The 17,521-nt window shown below is 34.9% G+C and overlaps 1 pseudogene; it reads left to right on the plus strand.

Annotated features, from left to right (window-relative positions):
* The first annotated feature begins 2,349 nt into the window (after positions 1 to 2,349).
* Positions 2,350 to 17,521, plus strand: part of LOC129079799 (zinc transporter ZIP12-like) — a 40,873-nt pseudogene continuing 25,701 nt past the window's right edge.

Consider the following 17,521-nt stretch of genomic DNA (forward strand, 5'->3'; position numbering starts at 1 on the left):
GAGAATTGTGGTCATAAAGTCTCTGCCCCAAACTGAAGATAGAAGCAGCCATCAAGAATCACAGCTTCCTGGGAGCAGAAGCTTTCACTGGAGTTAGTACTGGGGACTTATCCAAAATATGCAAAAAAAAAAAAAAAAAAAAGAAAATTCTAAAAATGCAACAATAAGAAGATAAAAAACTCAAAGTGTGGACAAAAACCTGAACAAAAGTTTCACAAAATAAGATATATAAAAGACAAATAAAAATAGAAAGATATGTTTAATATCATATTTCATTAAGAAATTGCAAATTCATATAACATTGAGATACTTGTACATACCTGCTAAGATGGTCAAAACCCAGGGCACTGATAACCAAATGCTGGTGAGGATGTGGAGCAAAGGGAACACTCATTCATTGCTAATGGAATGCAAATCAGCTCAAACACTCAGGAAAACAGTTTGACAGTTTCTTACAAAACTAAACAAACTTTTACCATTCAATCCAGTGATCATGATCTTTGATATGTACCCCAGGATTTGAAACTTATGGCCACACAAAATCCTGTATATGAACATTTATAGCAGCTTTTTAAAAATAATTGCTAAAACTTGGAGCAACCAAATTGTCCTTCAACAAATGCTGCATACATTCAGACAACAGAATATTATTCAACAATTTAAAAAAGAATAAGCTATCAAGTCACTAAAACACAATGAAGAAATGTAAATGCATATTATTAATAAAAGCCAGGCTGAAAAGGCTACAAGCAGTTTTATTCAAAGAATATTAGCACTCTGGAAAATGCAAAACTTTAAAATCCTAAAAGATTAGTGGTTTCCAGGAGTTGAGGAGGGAAGAGGTGGAACACAGGGTGTTTTTTAAGGTGGTCAAACTACTCTATATCATATTGTGATGGTGTATACCTGGCATTGTATATTTGTTGAAACTCATAAAACTTTAGAAGCCAAAGAGTGAATCCTAATATAATCTCTGTGCTTAAAAATGTTTCAGAATTTGTTCATCAATTGTAATAAATATACCACATGAAAGATTTTAGTAATAGGAGAAACTGGGGGCATATATGTATGAACTCAGTACTTTTGTGCTGTTTTTTTTTTTTTTTTTTTTTTGTAAAATAAAACTGCTCCAATAAAGTCTATTAATTAAAACTTACGAAATGCCCCGAATGGTGTGGCATCATCCTGCATGGTGAAAAGTCACCGTTTGATTCCTAGTCCGGAATTCAGTCCCTGGTCGGGGGTGTGTAGGAAAGGCAACTGATCAATGTTTCTCCCTCACATCAATGTTTCTTTACCTCTATTTCTCCCTCTCATCCCTTCACTCTAAAAATAAATTTAAAAACAATTGAAAAAAATCTTAACAATGAAGCAACACTTACTAGGGGGATCTCCTCCACACCAAAACAGAGTTATATTCTGGAGGGGAGGCCCCTTGTTGCAGTACAGACTTACCCCATTAGTCGAGTGGTGTAGGATCCCATCTGCATCAGTGTACCAACTGGCATTGTTGTGAGAGGTTACATTCAGCTTCAGTGAATTTCTTTTTAAGACTCTCAACCAGTTTGCCCATTTCATGATGGGTGATTAACAAGCTCACCTGCTCACACCGCATTGAGCATTCAACAGTTTTTGTTTGACCAAAAACAACATGACCCTGTGTCCCACCCTCCCTATTCATTCAATCTCACCCCAAGTGACTTGTTTTTCTGTTTCCCCAAATGAAAAATAGTCCTCAAAGGGAAACATTTTGCTGCTGTGGAAGAGGTGAGACAAAAAATGGCAGAAGCACTAAAAGGCATCAAAATCTACAAGTTCAAATACTGTTTTGAGTAGTGGAAAAATAGCTTGTTAAGTGTATTTCATCAAATGGAGAGTACTTTGAAGGTGACTGAAGATTAAACAGGTAAGAATAAATACACAGTTTTTTATAAATGTATTCCATTTCTGGGGGAGCTCCCTCTAAAGACATATATCAAACTTACTAGACTGGATGAGAGAAAAACAAGAATCAGGAACAAATACCAGAAAGAAAATAATGAGATGAGTTGTAGTAGCAAAAAACAGCATAATAAAAACTGAGGAACATATTAATAACATATCTTTCCAAAAGACCTCACACAGGAAAGAAAGCTCACACAGGAAAGAAATCACACACAGAAAAAAAAAAAGCACAAAGAATTTTCCTTTATACTTATATTGACAATTTGAGCATCCATCTTGAAGAAAAAAATTAGTTTAGAAAGTGCTTGGTGATGAAGAGCACAGCAAGAAGGTAGAGAGAGGGGCAGAAGGAGGAATAGGCCAAGATCTCCTCTACCTCTACTTAAGGGCTCTTTAATCAACGGAATGCGTTTTCTGGTCCAGCTAAGCAGGTAAGAGCACTGCTGGCTTCTGCAACTGACTAAGCAGCAACATGGGGATGACACAACATTGCCAGTGGTCATTGTGCCTGAAAGTACCTTTAAATCACTTTCGTACTAATGTGATACAACGCATGTGTTAATTCCTTTTATCTTTGACGTCTAGAAACAGTCAGTTGAATCAAGGTGCAAGCCTTTTTGAAATCTTGACAACAATAAATAATATGAAAATTAGCAAACAACGAGAAAAGTGACTTATTAATTGTCATGATGAGTGTAGGAAATGGGCTCTCATTAGTAAAATTAAAGACATTCAATATGTGTAGATTAGCTGAAACATTTTAGAAACTCTCCCCCTATCTTCATTCATTACCTAGATATAAGTATCCAACAGTTCTGGAGGTTGGCTTTATCCCAAAATCTAAGGGCATTAAGGTGTGTTGTTACATTGTGTCCTGGCAGTGGTTTTCATTTGATTCCTGCCTTAAAGAGGTATGAGCACCTGAAATTCCCAGAGGGCTGGGAATTTTTTTGCCTCAAGGACAGATGCTTGCTTTGTCCATAATATTCGTTTACTAAGTTTCTGTATGTATGACAGAATCTGACTGAGGCTTTGCTCCTCACAACCTCACAGAAAGGTTGAAAGGGAGTATCGAATTGAGAGTGTTTAAGTGACAACTGTGATAAAATACCCCACAAGAAGTTTAATGTGAACTTAATGTTCTTCGGATTTAGTTACAGGAGAATATGGGTGATGTAAAATCAGCCTGAGTTGCTGAAAGTGAAAAGAAGAAAGAAGAAACTGCAAACTGGTTGTTTTTGCAGAAAGTATCAGTATAATGCAAGAGATAACTTTGCTTACCGGGGTATTTATTCTGCATTGCTTTAAGAGCTACCTGGCACATGGAGCCTCTCCCCACTTTCTCTCAGGGGGAGAAGCTGTATCCAAACGCAGCTTCCCCTGGAAGCAGTGGGTCCCCTCTCTCAAGCAGGGAAAGCCCCTGTGCCCTCAAGGACTCCAGGTGCTATGCAGCTGGCATTCCCACAGAATTCCTGGTAATTGACTAGTATCCAAATCTACATTGCTTGGTGCCAAGCAGTTTATTTCCAAACTGACAAAAGTACTTACACCTGTGTAATAAAGATTAAGACAGGCCCAAACACACTTCTGTCTGGTATTATGGTAGAAGGAGAGATTTAGGCTTTCTCTTTTTGTGTGAACCCTAGCCATGTGAAAATTTGCTTTTCAAACAAAAGCTATACCTCCCCGCAGCCCATGTCGTGAAATGGCCCCAGCATTCTGACGTGCCATGGGGACTGTGAGCGATGTTGCTGAGGGTGGGTGGGAATATGGAATGAGCAGCATAAGATGAAAGTTGAGTCAAAGGAAATTTTACAGTTGAGAGTAGTTTTTAGTTGCTTTATAAAGTAAAGTAGACTGGAAATATTTGAATACTAATGGGAAGTGATAAAGAGAGTGGAAGATGTTAAAGATCAAAAGAGGTGCTGGATAATCGATAGAAGAAAAGCCCTAAGAAAGACGAAGGGCCCACTATCCAGGGCACAGGTGCCAACAGACTCAATAGTCCTGTGAACAGCTCTCCTGTTGCATCAAGTGGTGAGGCTGCCTGCTCCAGGTGGTGGTTCGTGAGAGGTCTTTATCTTCAGTTCCCATAAATTCTCAAATGATTTTTAGTGCTGTCTCTATTGGGGCCAGGTTTAGCCATATGACTCCCCCCAACCCTAATTATTGTGATCAAGAAATATGCTCCCCACTGTTTGATCCAGGCCTGACATCTATATCTCTCCCTAAACCAATCCCTCTGTCAAGGGGCATACAAGCACACTTGCCTTAGTCAGGGCTACACAAGCTGCTATAAAAAAACACAGTTCACTACAAAATATACACTTATTTCTAGGTACCAAAGCTTTGGATGAGTCTTCTGCATTGTTGGAAATCTTTCTTATGAATAATGATTTAGGGATTCTAGCTTTTTTATTTGTGGTTAAACTATCTTCAATAGATGGCTTACAATATTGGCTTGCACATGTGATTAGAACTGGTAGAAATAAAAGAAATATAAAAAATTTAACAGGAGACAAGAAGGCCACATTATAAGGTGACAGGGGTTGATTCCTCAAGAGGATATAAAAATTATAACTATATATGCACTTAAAATCAAAGCACCTAAATATATTAAGTAAGCACTTAATAATAGATCTGAAGGGAAAAATAGTCAATAATACAATAGTATTACAATAATAGTAATACAATAAATAATAATACAATAATACAAAAGTGATGCGTCATCCAGACCAAAAAAAAATCAGTAAAGAAACACTGAACTTATAGTACACCTTAGATCAAATGAACCTAACACACATACACAGAACATTTCATCCAACAGCAACAGAATATACATTCTTGTCAACAACACATAAAGTATTCTCTTGGGTAGATTATTTGTTAGATCCTAAAAGAAGCCTTAGCAAAAGTGAGAGGAATGAAGCTGTACCAAGTATCTTTGAAATCATGTTATGAAATTAGAAATCAATAACAGGAGGAAAATTGGGAAATTAACAAAAATGTGAAAACTAAACAACACTCCTGAATAACCAATGAGCCAAAGAAGAAATTTAAAAAAAAAAATTAAAAACCTTGAAACAAACAAAAAACAATGAAAATAAAACATATTTAACCTATGGGATGCTGCAAAAGCTGTTCTAAAAAGGAGCTTAATAGTGACTATACACCTATATATATTAAAAAAAGTCAAGTAAACTGAGGAGCTAAGAAAAAGAAACAAAATAAGCCCAAGTTAGCAGGAAAAAAGAAAGTAAAGATTAGACCAAAAATTAGTGAAATTGAGATGAGGAAAATAATGGAAAAATTCAATATAACTAAGAGCTGTTTTTTGAAAAGATTAAGAAAACTTAGAATAACAAAAAGGGAGATAAAACAAAATCAGAAACAAAAGAATAGAAATTTTAACTGATACCATGGAACTATGATGAATATAGAGACTTCTGAAAATAATTATATGTCAACTAATTGGATAACCTAGAAAAAATGGATAAATTCCAGTAAATATATGACTTACCAAGACTGAATAATACAGAAATAGGAAATTTGAACAGATCAATAATGTGTTAGGAGATTAAATAATTAATCAAAAACCTCCCAGCAAAGAAATGCCCAGAATCAGGTGGTTTTTCTGGTGAAGTCTACCAAACATTTTTTTAGAGAAATTAATGGCAATATTTTTCAAATTTTTCCAAAATATAGGAGAGGAGGGAAAGATTCCAAACTTCATTTTATGAGGCCAGCATTACACTCATACAAAAACCAGATAAAGATACTACAAGAAAAGAAAATTGCAGGTTTATATTCTTGATGAATAGATGTAAAATTCTCAACAATATACTAGCAAACTGAATTGAGAAGCACAAGGAATACGTACTCATGATCAAGTAAGATTTACTCCTAGGATGGAAAGATGGTTTCACATACACAAATTAATAAAGGTGATATAACACCTTAACATTATAAAGCATAAAATACATGCTCATCTCAATGAAGGCAGAAAAATCATTTGACAAAAATTATCATTTTTAATGATAAAAACTCTGAACACATTTGATATAGAAGGAACATGCCTCAACATAATAAAAGTCATATATAATAACAAGTCCACACTAACATCACACTCAATTGTGAAAGGTTAAAAGCTTTCCTGCTGTCCTGGCCAGTCTGACTCAGTTGGCTGGAGCATTGCCCTTTAATCAGAAGGCTGTAGGTTTGATACCCAGTCAGGGCAAATACCTAGGTTGCAGGTACTGTCCCCAGTCCAGGCATGTAGGATTCCTGGTCCAGGCACCTATGGGAGGCAACTAATTGGTGCTTCTCTCTCACAGTGATGTTTCTCTCACAACCTTTCTCTCTCTAAAAGAAAGAGAAAGGAAGGAAGGAAGGAAGGAAGGAAGGAAGGAAGGAAGGAAGGAAGGAAGGAAGGAAGGAAGGAAGGAAGGAAGGAAGGAAGGAAGGAAAAGTCCTGGAGTGAGGAAAAAAGTGATTTTTTAAATTGAAAATAAAAGCTTTCCTTCTAAGATAAAAAAACACCACAAGGTTGGCCGGCCACTCATATAACTCTTTTTCAACATACTACTGAAAGTCCTAGTCAGGGAAATGAGGCAAGGAAAAAAAAAAAGAAATAAAAGGCCTCCAAATCAGAAAGGAAGAAGTAACATTTACTCTGTTTGCATATTACATAATGTTATAGAAAACTTTTCGAATTCCACTTAAAAAATATGTTTATTGATTTGAGAGAGAGAAAGGAAAAACCATATATTGGCAACCCAGGCCTGTGCCCTGACCAGGAATTGAAACACTAACCTTTTAGTGCATAGAAGATGGTCCAATCAACTGAGCCACAAAGGCCAGGGCAAAATATTTTTAGAATTAATAAATTCAGTAAAGTTGTAGCCCAGAAAAGCAACATACAAAATTCACATTTCTATTCACTAATAGAAATTATATTTAAAAAATAAAATAAATAAATAAATAACACAGCCCTGTTTACAACAGCATCAAAAATAATAAAATACTACGGAATAAATTTAGCCAAGGAGGTGAAAGATCTATAAAGTGAAAAATGTAAGGCATTAATGAAAGAAATTAAAAAGGACTAATATAAATAGAAAGACATCCTGTGTTCAGGATAAACACAGGCATGTCCATGTCTGCCCATACTACCCAAAAGCATTTATAGATTTAATGCAATCCTTATCAAGATTCCAATGGAATTTTTTTACAGAAGGAGAAAAAACAATCCTAAAATCTATATGGAACCACAGAAGATCCTGAATAGACAAAGCATAAAGTAGGAGGCACCACATTCTCTGATTTCAAGTTATATTATAAAGTTATAATAATCAAGGCAGTATGGTATTGACATAAAAACAGACACATATGACACATAGACCAATGCAACAGAAGACTCAGGAACCCAGAAATAAACCCATGCATATACAGTCAATTAATATTTGATAAGGGAGCCAAGAATACTCAATGGAGAAAAGATAGTCTCTATAATAAATCCTCCTGGAAAAATTAAATATATTCACATGTAAAAGAATTAAAGTAGACTGCTATCTTATACCACTTAAAAAATCAACTAAAAGTTGGTAAAGACTTAAATGTAAAGCCAAAACCTATAAAACCACTAAAAGAAAATACTGGGGAGAAAAGCTCCTTTACATAGGCCTTGGCAATAAATTTTTCAATATTTTTATATCTTACAGACCAAGAAAGAGTTGTTAATTCTGAGTTCAGTAGACTAAAGTGATTATAGTAAATATCTTTTATGAGATATCATTACCTCTCCAGTGGAATACATGAACAACTTAAACATGTAGTCTCTCTGAAAGGACGCATTGATTTTAACCTGAGTGTTACAGACAAGGGCATATTTGAAAATGAGAAAGAAGAAACAACTATTATCATCAACATCATTTTAAAAAATTAATATTTTTGACTACTTTCACTCCAGAAAAAAATATTCATTTCTCTGAAGTTGAAAAATCTTATGGAATCCCTCCCATAAGAGATTACAAGGCATGCACAAAGCATTTTCAAAAACTTTCTAAAAAATTCAATATAATTCATAAAATTTACACCTACAATAAGTCCATTTTAAGTAGATTTTTACAAATTAAATTTTGGAATAAAATAGCTAGTGTTATGTAAACAAGAGCAAAGAGTTACCTTTGAGTAATACAGAAATAAGTTTTGATGATTACAATGCACATACAAGACTCGATATTAAAAAATAACAAATCCATTATTGGTAGAGTGCAAAGTGTGGGCAGAAATTTCTAGTGACTCAAAATTGAGAAGATAACAGAGAAACAGATCATGAGTAAACAAGAAAACACTTTAATAGCCTCCAGCTACAGGTTTAAAATATCTGTGAACAGGAGTGTATAGTTTCCATGACACTAAACTTTGATTTATACTAAATATTTATCATAGCATGTAGCTATATTTTCTTGTCTTTATCAAGACTGGCTCAAATATATAACTTTACTATCGTGAATCCTAGAGTTGTTAAAATATTTGTAATAAATATATATCTTTTAATGTACAATTTTGTTTTAATATGCATTCTCACAAATTTTCTCTAATATTTAATATTAGGAGCAGTTCACCTTTCCTGAGGCACTGAGTAAAAAAAATATACATATATATAATCTCCAGGTTTCCTGTTCACTCTAACTTCTACAAAAAGCTCCAACTCAAATGTAATATATAGCCACTATATTTTGTTATCAATACATTTTTATCTTTCCCACTATTTTATTTTCATCCTTTTCTATTTTCAAAAGTGGTAAATCTCCTAATTTTATTTTTTGTAGGCAATGAATAAACACTCTTCTGATGAATTTAATAATTTGTATATATTTTATTATTGTTCAGGTTTTTTTTTTTAAAACAAATCCTTTTTGTTTTCTTCTAAAACCCTCCACTCAATCCTTCCCATTTCACTTAATGTCAGTACCATCCTGCTACTTATTTAGTTCAATAACTGTGTAACTAGCCTTGACTCATCTTTACCTAACTCTTTCAAAAAAATCCAGCAAATCCTGTCTGTCTTACCTTTAAAATATATCCAGAATCAAAATATGCCAACCTTTCCTACTCAGGACCAGCCCACCATCCTCTCTTGCTTAGACCACTGCATAAGTTTCATAGCTGGTCTTCTTGTTTCAAACCCTTGCATTATAGTCTATTAGCAACAGGGTCTCTTTTCAACATGAAAATCGCTGTAATCCCATTAAAAACTGTTCTCTGCTCAGAATCCTCCAATGGCTTCCCTTCACAGTCAACCTGAATGTCAATATGCTTACAACAAATGGATAACAAAACCCTACATTATCTGGCCCTCTTTTTGTTCTTTGATTTTACTTACCATTCTCACATTTACCATTCTGCCTCTAGGCCAACGGGATTCCTTGTTGCTGCTTGAAGAAAAATATCTAGTACACCTCAAGGTACTTAAAAGACCATTTCCTGGTCTTTTTAAGAAGTGCACATAACAGTTTTGCAAAATGATTATAAATTTAACTTTTCCATGAGCAGTATTTGAAGGTTTTGGTAACTCCATACCCTAATGCACATTTAGGATGCCAATATTTTTAACTTTAGTTATTCTTATAGTTATGTAGTGGTATATCTGAGGGAGCCGTGAGAGCAGGGTCAAAGCTGAGGATAAGGGAGGAACAAATACCAAGAAAAACATATCAGGGTGCAGCCCCCATGCAGCTGGGCCAGAGTCAACAAGAATGAGGAGGAGGCATAGGGCAACGGTTGAGCCTTGCCTCAGATAAACATCCTGACCAGAGAAAGACAGAAGAGGGGGGCCCAGTAACAGCCTTGAACCCAATCAGCAGAAAAGAAGCTGCCTGAAGTAGCCTATCGCTAACTGCCACTTCTCGCCCTTGTATCCTGCTTGCTTGCTCCGCTTATGTATAAAAACCCTAGTGCCTTAGCAGCGGCGCGCCCTTCCTAGGTGGAGGGTCTGCCCCTGAGCAGGTTCATTTGGCCAACTAATAAAGCGCTTGCGAAAAGTCCTGTGTCCTGGAGTAATTCGAACAGCGGGGAACGTAACAATATCATTGCTGTTTAAATGAATTTTCCTAATGGAAATGCTGCTGGTCATTTTTTTAATTTGTTTCACTGATGCCTGTATATTATCTTTGGATAGGTATCTGTTCAAATACTGTATATACTTTTAATTGATTGCTTTTAAAAAGTTTCTTGCAGGTTAGAGTTATAAATTAGAGATATTCATTCTATATTATATATATGATTTGCAAATACTTTCGTGTCATTTGTGAAAAAAGACAATATTATCTTTTTCCAACCTGGGTGTGTTTTCTTTCTTTTTTTCTTGCCTGAGATAGATAGATAGATAGATAGATAGATAGATAGATAGATAGATATATTCTGTTTTGGAATTAAATAATGCTTTTGCAATTTTTTATCTTCTTCTTTCTATATGAATAAAAACTTTACCAATTGGAGCAGATGAAGCACTTTAAGTGTGCAGGAGAGAGGGTGTTTAACATATTGCTAGGATACCACATTCACATCTTCCACAACAACGGCATGATTACGTGCCCCCTGGTGCAGGGCGTTAGAAACGCTGCAGGTCATGTCTCAGCATGCCACGGAATTAATGCTCACAATCTTCATCATCTATTTCAAGCAGCTCATCTGCTATGCTGACCTATACTGTAATCAACTAAATTGTATACTTTTGCTATATTTGCATTTTATTTCCAGTTTTCACTCACATGTACACTTCTCATTCATTCTCTGAAAAAGCCTTGCTTGTAAATTAAGACTCAGTAAATGAATTTTCTCCTCTCAATTTTCAGTTTAGTAAAAAGACAGAGTCATCTAAACTATTCCTTTAGCATTTACATTTTTTGAAGTACAGTTTTACTGATTAAGGTCAAGCCTTCAAATTATTTTTAATAATGCATTTCAGTGTTAGAGAGTATTCCATTTGTATTTTGAGGGTTTTTTTTGTTTTTTGGGTTTTTTTTTTTGTAGTTCATGATAAGGCTGTTGTCTTGGAAGCCTAACAATTCCACTGTATTTTATACAAATATCCAAACTCTCTTTATCTTATTGCGCTTATTTATAAAATAAACATAATATTAACTATCTCTAAGGAATGTTAAAAGTGGTAACTTGATGTTTGTGAAGCACTTAATGTAGTATCTAACAATATATAAATGGCAAATTTATGTCCATTATAACAAACTCATTTTTCAGTTGAGGAATATTCTATACACAATGGTGGACAAAAGTAGGTTAATAATAATAAGTAATTAACAATAATTAATAAGTAATAAACCAAGAATAGACTCCATGATTTGCGTACTCACAAATGGTAAACCTGCTTTTGCCCGCCCCTGCATTTTATCTCCCCAACTCTCACCAGCCTGTGGATTTAAAATGAAACCCTGCCTTTTAAAAGTTTGTGTGTGAATATAGCTGTGTAAAAATTATATATATATGTGGAATTTCATAATAAAAGTTTACTGCCTATTCATAGCCATATATTTCCTTATAGCTGACATGGTGTTGAATTTTCTAATGATATCCTTTGAAATTTGTAAGGAGTTTTTAGAACAGTTCTGGCTTTCATGCTTGAAATAAGGCTTCCTTACTGTGGCTGACTTTAATCACCCTAAACAGCATACTACGCTCTCCTACTAAGGTGGTTAATATAATTGCAAAAGTGTTTCTTTTGAGTCATCCAGGTCCTCTAAGGTAAAATACTCTAAATAAATAAGATAGCTATATAGTAGCTGATGATATTTGTTTCCTATTTTAAAATCGGACCTCCTTTCTGATGTCAGAATATCTAGACTATAGCTGACCCTGAAACAGTAACTGCAAATTCCAGCCTTCTGTGCAAGACGTGTAGCCTGGTTAAGAGTTGTGACCATTGAGATGAATGTGTTGTGTATCAGCACTTAGAAAATTTTATAAAAGGTCTTTTTCTCCTTCCTTTTCTTCCTACCTGCTGCCTGGAATGAATAACTGATATATGGAGCTTTTCCTTTCAGGTTGAATTTTGAACCATTATGTTTTAGAAATCAGAACACAGAGAAAAGAAGCCAAAGAAAAAAAGATACTAAATTCATGGGTCTTGTAAAACCACCATAGTCTCTTGGTCTACTTGAATCTTGACTTCTTGTTACTCAAAAATAAGCTCTGTTCTTGCTTAAGCACCCTACATTGAATTGTATATAGCATGGAGGCAAACCTGATACAACTGCTGTCATAATATATCTTTATTTTTCTGTGACTTGTTTTCCTTCGGGAATTCAGTAACTTTTAAATTTCAATTGCATAGTATTTATTTTACTATTGGATGAGCAAATTCTAAAACACATTTCTGTTCTAAACAACCTGATTATTTTAAGTAGTAGTTTGGCTAAAATTCCAAGGAATGGCCATACAAAGTGTTAGTGAGGGGGTGGAGTAACTAAAACTTTAATATACTACTGTTAGAAGTGAAAAATGACACCTCTATTTTGCAAAACAGCTCATTCATTTCCTCGAAAGGTATCATACAAATATAATGATTTAACTCTTTAGATTTTTTTAGTATTTATCCCAAAGAAATAAAAGCGAAAACTCACTAAAATGGCTGTGCACAAATGTTCACAACAACTTTATTTGTAAAATAAATTTTAAAATGTTGTAAGACTTAAAACTGGAAAAAAAACAACAAATATCCATCATCTAATTAATAAATAATAGTATACCTATGAAATGGAATACTATTCCTCAATGTTAGGGAATAAATTATTGATTTGAACAACATTGGTACATTTTCAAGTCATCATGTTAAACAAAAAAAAGTGAAAAATAATACATACAGAATGATTATATATATACATATATAAAATTCTAGAAAATTAAAACAATTTATAGTGACAGAATGTAGATCAGTCATTTTCTGGGGACAGGCATGTATTAGTGAAAGACAGGGATTGTAAAGAAAGAGCATGAGTCAATTTGGGGATTACAGTATGATTTTAGTGATTTTTATTGGTATATGAGTATATACATGTCAAAATGTATACTTTAAATAGGCACTGTATGTCAGTCATATCTCAACAATACTGCAAAAAAGTAATTATTCATAAGTGCATTCCTTCTATTCCAAGCACATTGTGGAAGAATCTTCATGTGTTCCTTTAGCTAATGATTTCATATTCTGCATAATAGAGGCAAGCTAAGAGAAAGCCAACTGCTAGCATGGTAGTTTATATTGATTATGTCTTGAAATCCCTATGGCAATACTATGAGACAGGAATTCTTTTTTGATTTACACATTAGAAAAAGATGATTAATTTGTCAGGTTTGAAACCATGTCATGGAGCCTTTAAGAAAAAAATTCTCTCTGGAAGAAATAAGTCCAGGACAATGGAAAGGGAATTCTTCATAGAATCATGCCTCCTGCAGTTACTCAGAACATGAACCAAAATTATAGAAAATGAAAAACCTATATACTAACTGTATAATCAATAGAAAGTAACTCTACCTCTTTGGACACCTATTTCATCATTGAAAAGTGAAAGAATAGACTAAATGATCCCAAATTGTCTTTTAGTTCCAGAATTATATGTTTCTATGAGTGATGGGCAAAGTGAATGCTGGGCATGGTTAGGAAATAAATGAAACACAGAGGCGGTCCATCTGGGAAAGCTGTGCTATCCCAGTCAAAGCAAAACCTTAAGCCTCCTGAGTGAATGAACTGATAAACTTTTGATCACTGCTCTACAATCAGGACTCCATTAGAAGGCATTAATATCTCTGGAGCTTGTCTTTTGTGAGTCAGTTACTGTGACTAGGAATTTTCCCTGAATCATATTACATGTTACTAAGTTATTTATTAAGGGAGATAATTTCCACACAAAAATGGATTTACTTCACAGTAGGTTTTAAATGTACTTTATAATGTATGATTTATTTTTAAGTAGAGGTCATCTGTTGGAACTCAGCTTATTAAGGCGTTAGCTTTTCATGTATGGGAACTGGCTCCACATTTAGCAATCTATAAGCCTAAAATCATCTTAGCTATATATGATCTACTATAGATATATTTAACAAAATTGAAAGTAGTTGTTGGATAAAAAGAACATTTATATCCTTGCTTTCTAATTTAACAAACCATTTCTTGTGAAGAGTTCATATTTTCTTTATAAAACAAAAACAAAGAGGAGAATGGTCTGCCTGAGCAGGATGGTTGCTGCCGCATGGGTGATGGGTGAGCACCAGGATCCCGCCGGCTCTTCTCTCGGTTCTCTCCCTGGGGCCTCCTTCCCAGGTGTTTCTTTGGGCATCTCCAGTATGGTCTGCCCCCACCTCTACTGAAGCCTAGGTGCTTTGAACCAGATGCCCTGTTGCTAATAGCTGGAGGAGATTTTGAAGATCAGCTCAGAGAGGAAGTGGTCCAGAGAGTTTCTCTTCTCCTCCTCTCCTACGTTATTCAGCAGGAAATTTGTTCTTCAAAGCTCAACTTGAGTAATAAAGAGTATAAATTTTATCTACACACTCTCCTCAGCCTCAGGCAGAATGAAGACTCCTATTTCCTTTCACAGAAAGAGACAGGAGATATCTTGGCCTTCACCAGGCAGCACTTTGACACTTCAAGAAGCCAGTGTACGGGAACCAAAATGCTGTGGAAAAAGCCTGGAATACTAAGCAGTCATGGTGCTGATGAAAATACACTTCCTTCATTGGCGGCAACAATCATTGCTTCGTCTCTTCAAGGTGTTTGTCTGGGGCAAAGAAACTTACTGTCCCCAGACTACTTTACTACTATATTTTCAGTTCCTTGAATAGTACAAATACTCTTCACCTATCAGAATTAGACCAACTGCTCAACAGTCTCTGGACCAAAAGTACCTATATCAGAAAAGATAAAGTCCATCAACTTCAAAGGAAACAAAACAATATGACAATTCATAATTGGAGTTACCCTAATATATCTGTGTCCATGGACCAAGAGTCAGATGATGATCCAATTTCCTGGGATCAGATTTGCTTCTCTGCTGGGCAACTGGTCGAGATATTTCTACAGAATAGCCTTTCACCTATTTTTAAGCACATGAGTCCAGGGATCAGTCAACAGTTGCTCAGCTGCTCTTGACAGCTGCCCAAGGACCAAGAAGCAAACCTGCTGCCCACCACTCTGGAGAAATATGGCTACAGCACCATGGCTGTGATGCTGCTCACGCTGGGCTCCATGCCCAGGACCACACTGCTCATGTTCCACAGCTGTGAGGAGAGAGAGCTACAGGCTCATTTTACAGCTGTTTGTGGGCCTGGCTGTTGGGACACTCTCTGGGGATGCTGTTCCCCACTGTATCCCTCAGGTCCCTCGTTTACATAAGCAGGAAGTCTCAGAGTCTGGACATGTCCATGAAAACAAAGGTCACATTTGGAAACTGTTGGCACTAATTGGAGGCATCCATGGTTTTTCTTGATAGAAAAATGTTTTATCCTTTTTGCATCACCAAGTGTTTAGAAAGGCCCAGAAGACTCTTAGGCAGCTGAAATTCCTATAGGCAGTATGACAGACTCCAGAAGAAAATGCAAATCCATTAGCTTGTTAGCAATAATGGTACAGTTTAAGGGTAGCCTGCATAATTTTGCAGATGGCTGTGTGATAGGAGGAGCCTTCTTGTCTTCCTGAGTCTGGAGTAACCACAACTGCCATTTTGTGTCATGAAATCCCACATGAAATGGGAGACTTTGCTGTGTTGCTAATCTCCAGACTTCCTATTAAAATTGCCATCCTGATGAATTTTGTAAGTGCTCTAACTGTCTTCATAGGACTGTACATTGGCCTCTCAGTATCAACTGATCCTTGTGTTCAAAATTGGATCTTGACAGTTCCTGCTGGGGTGTTCTTATATTTATCCTTGGTGGAAATGCTTCCTAAAATGACTCATGTTCAAACACAGCAGCTCTGGTTGATGTTTCTCTTACAGAATTTTGGATTGACACTGAGTTGGCTTTCTCTGTTACTCTTGACTATATATGAACAAAACATTAAAATATAAGGTAAGAGCCTCAAAATCCTTCAAAAATGAATTTAAAAGGCTTCATTTATGTTTCTTTTGTTGTGCTCTATAGTGACTTGTAAATGAAGTATTTTTTTTAATATAAGTGAAGTGTGTGTCTTTTAGTTCATTAACATATTGTTATCATGCAATTTTGTGTTTGTAGCATGTACATGCAAGGTTGTCCTTAAATGAAATTTTGTTATTAGTTTCCAACACTGTCATGGAAATCATACCTTTTTTAGTTATTAGTAAATTCTAAGTTAATTTTGGTAAACTTTCAAAAAATACCATTTCCTTAATAAAGGATGTTTGTTTATAATATTTGAAATGGACAGATGACTGTTGGGATAAAATTTGCTGCAGCTTCTTTGATGTCAATAACATTTTTTTTCCTGTGAGATTATAAACCATAAGCAAACTAAATTCCACATAAATGTAATAAAATTTAGTCTTAATGTGAAAAAAATGTGATTTTGTTTCTCTAATCTAAATACATAATCAGAATTATACTCCTAATAAATATTCTTGCTATTATTATGTTATAATAATTAAATAAAACAGCTTATATTGAATTTGATATGTATTTAACTAAACAATTATTATAAATGTTTCTTTAAAATATTTTAATTTTCTCATGAAATTTGAAGGGTTTTTAAAATATTGCCAAGAAATCCTTTAATGCTTTCTAAAGCAGCATGGCTCAGTGACACAGAGTGAAACTGAAATTTGAAATTCCGGTGTCAGTTGTTAATTCATCTTCTGGGTGATTTAGAGCAAGGCACTAAATTCTTCATTTCTCACTGATTCTTCATCAGTAAAATTGGGTTGGTGGAATCATGCTTATAAAGAACTGTAAATAAATATAAGTAGCTATTAAAGAATAAATTCCAACCTTTACTCCATAAAAATCAAAATAATCAAATTGCTACTGTTTAGCATGAAACATCAAACCTGAAGCAAATAGGTATAAAACTATTGTGAGTCATGGATCCATTGTGAGCCTTTGAAACTCATTAATGTGACACAAAGTTGATGAATTAAATAAAAATATTCACTGATTAAAAACAGATTATATGGTTCAAGTTGAAGTCAATATGAAGACAGAACATAAATTCCAAAACATCAAGAACATTGCTGTCCATAATCCATATTTCTGCTTAATGCCGATTGCTACAAATACAGTTTGATGCTCGTTGTACTTAACTGGGTGAAGGCAAAGTAATGAAGTGTTTATAATATGTTATATCATTATCAATATGTCAACATTAGAGAAAAATAAAATTTAGTCTCTTTGCCTCACAAAATAAGCAAATAAGGAAAAAATACTTATTACCTTAAGATTAGCCTTTCTGTTGAGAGTCCAGTGAAGGCATGGTTGGAGTCCAAGGGAAAAGAGAAGTGGGATTCAAGGGCATTGGCAGGTGTCCCGTCAATCTCAGGTGTCTGGGTTGTAGGGAAGAATTATGAATTTCAATGAGGCACGTTTTAGTGAGTTTCTT

The sequence above is a fragment of the Pteronotus mesoamericanus genome, unplaced genomic scaffold (assembly GCF_021234165.1).
Source record: "Pteronotus mesoamericanus isolate MK-2021 breed Mesoamerican mustached bat unplaced genomic scaffold, CSHL_Meso_final contig_82, whole genome shotgun sequence".
Classification (NCBI taxonomy): Eukaryota; Metazoa; Chordata; class Mammalia; order Chiroptera; family Mormoopidae; genus Pteronotus; species Pteronotus mesoamericanus.